Here is a 3,035-nt window from a genome sequence, read left to right on the forward strand (position 1 = left end):
GAAATCAGTCCTGAGTGTTCATTGGAAGGACTGATGCTAAAGCTGAAACTCTAATACTTTGGCCACCTGATGCAAAGATCTGACTCATCTGAAAAGACCCTGATGCTAGGAAAGATTGAAGGCAGGAGGAGAAGGGGATGACAGAGGATGAGATGGTTGGAGGGCATCACTGACTCAATGGGCATGAGTTTGGGTGAACTCTGGGAGTTGGTGATGGACAGGGAGGCCTGGCATGCTGCGATCCATGAGGTCACAAAGAGTTGGACAAGACTGAGCGACTGAACTGAACTGAACTGAAAGGATGAATAAAAGAACACATGTGGAAAAAAAGAAAACTATACTTTTGTAGATACACACCAAAGACAAATAATTGCAATGATTTTTCAGAATCAATCAGATGAAATCACTATTTTTCATTGAATCATTAAAGTCCTTCCTTTCCCAAACAGTTATTTGGGCCTGAACAACCCATGTAATTACTTTTATTATCTCCTTGACTTTATCAGGGGACTTGTGGAATGAGAAAAGTTATTTCAGAATGAAAGTTTAAAAAGCAAAGTCAGAAGGGGAAAGTCACAGACCTGGGTAACGTCAGCCTGCATGGAAACAGTAATTCAGTAAGTCCGTAAGGGCAGCAGAGTTTGCTGACCGCCTTCTCCACTGAAGCGAGCACAGAGGAGCAAGGAGCGCTAAGTCAGGAACACAGCGGCTGGGCAAACAATTTACAATAACAAGGTCCGTTCCAAACAGGAACAATGCAAGGAAAGGCAACCCTCTTGGTGAGAATTGTCTCTTGCTTGAAATCATTAAAAACCAAGTACAGTTTAGATCTAGGGATGATCTTCCTTGGAATATTCCTCAAAGGGGAGCCACTTGTGCTCCCAGCTATGCCTTGGGCCCTAAAGCTGTCCTTTCCTCATGGAAATTTGCCACTTTTGTCTGGTCACATGCTCTGTGATCTCAAGAAATGAAAGTCACTTCCCTAAATCGATCACCAAAAGGGAATTTAGACCTCAATGTTGCTAAACTCAGAGAAAGGGACAGAAAAAACAAAAAAAAAATAGTGACTTCTTAACAACTGTCAATGTTTTTCTTTCCAGTTTCAACAGTTTTATCTTAAATCTTTTTTTTTTTTCTTTAAGTCGCTCAGTCGTGTCCGACTCTTTCCGACCCCATGGACTGTAGACTACCAGGCTTCTCTGTCCATGGAATTTTCCAGGCAAGAATACTGGAGTGGGTTGCCATTTCATAGCTCTTCGTTATTGGAGGTGAATCTGGAACAAGGCTTGAGAACCTGTTTCATGAATGCTCAGGCGGCTGGCATTGTAAAGGGTCAAAGTGATGAGATAAATAAAGACCTTGCTTGGGACTCAATGGTTTAGAGGTAAGCTCAACAGCTCACATTTGCTGAGCCTCAACCCAAAGATTCGTATCAGAAGGACTTCCCCGGTAGTCCAGTGGGTAAGATTCCACTGCCAGTGCAGGAGACACGGGTTCGATCTCTGATCAGGGAAGGTCCCATAAGCTGCAGAGCAAGGAAGCCTGTGCACCGCAACTACTGTGGCTCGCACACTCTAGGGCCCACATGCTGCAACTGCTGAAGCCAAAAATAAATCATCAATAAACTCAAAAACAACAATTTGTCTCATCTTAAGTCACCCAGAGACTATTGTGTGATATTTCTCCATTTGATATGGAATCTATTACTATTCAGAAGTATTGTGGACCTAAGACTCACATCTCACTCTAATAAATTCCAGTGCAACTCCAAACCAGTCACAGACAGCAATACCCTATGTACTGAGATATAACCATTTTTTGGAATGTTTGGTAGAATACAGAAGCTATTTTGTTTCACAAGTATAACATGATGATTTTTATGGGGGAGGTGAAGAATAATTTATCCAGTGGGGGAGGAATGTAATTGGCTTGAATATAGAGCACTTGGAATTGGGCCAGGACAACAGCCAAGTTACTGAAAGGAATACTCCATTTTGGACACCAAAAATTAAAATGGCACCCTACCCCCACCCCTGTAGAACCTTGTATTCTCACGCTTATTTTTTCTCTCTCTCAAAGTAGAAAATACGTAATAAGGTACTCAAGGACTGTATCAGAAATAATGTTTGCAGGGGATCCACTGAATGCTAAGACACTGTGCTAAACATTCTCAGTCTTCACGATTCTTCTGCGCTGTCTATACAGTCAAGCTCTCCTCATGCTCCCACAAATGCCTGTCTTGGCCCCCACTTCAGCCTACAAGTGACCCCCAGTGGTGCAATGCACTTTCAGGAAAACAGACCTGGAAAGAAAGAGGCCTGAGAAGATTGGAAACAGGTTGGGCAGCAGAGCAAGATATTGTCCCTGGTACCTGGATGATGGCCTAAAGGCTGAGTGGGGGCCAGGGGAGTCTGCCCCTTGACCTGAATGCTCCTTGATGCGATGCCCAGAGGCCAGAATAGAGATTTCTAAAATGCAGAGCCCAGGGACTTCTCTGGCAGTCCATCAATTAAGACGCCCTGTTTCCAATGGAGGGGGTGAAGGTTCGATCCCAGCCAGGGATCCAAGATCCCACATGTGGTGTGGCCAAAATAAATCAAAAAATTTTTTTAAAGATCACTGATCTTAGATCACTATAGAAATATAAAAATAATTTTAATAAATAAATGAACAAAATGTGGAACCTGGAGCAAATCCCCATGTGCCTCTCCACCCCCTGCCTCCAGCCTTGCTCTCAGGCTGATGTTACCAACCTGGGTCTAACTCAAAGCTTAGGCTGTTAACACATGTGTGTTAGTCACTCAGTCATGTCTGACTCTTTGTGACCCCGTGGACTGTAACCCCCAGGCTCCTCTATCCATGGAATTCCCCAGGCAAGAATACTGGGGTGGGTAGCCATTCCCTTCTCCAGGGGATCTTCCCAACCCAGCAATCGAACCCAGGTCTCCTGCATTGCAGGCGGGTTCCTTACCATCTGAGCCACCACAGAAGCCCTCAATTAATGGTAAAGTCATGATAAATCTCTCTGAATTTAC

This window comes from Ovis canadensis, chromosome 8, assembly GCF_042477335.2.
Source record: "Ovis canadensis isolate MfBH-ARS-UI-01 breed Bighorn chromosome 8, ARS-UI_OviCan_v2, whole genome shotgun sequence".
Taxonomy (NCBI): Eukaryota; Metazoa; Chordata; class Mammalia; order Artiodactyla; family Bovidae; genus Ovis; species Ovis canadensis.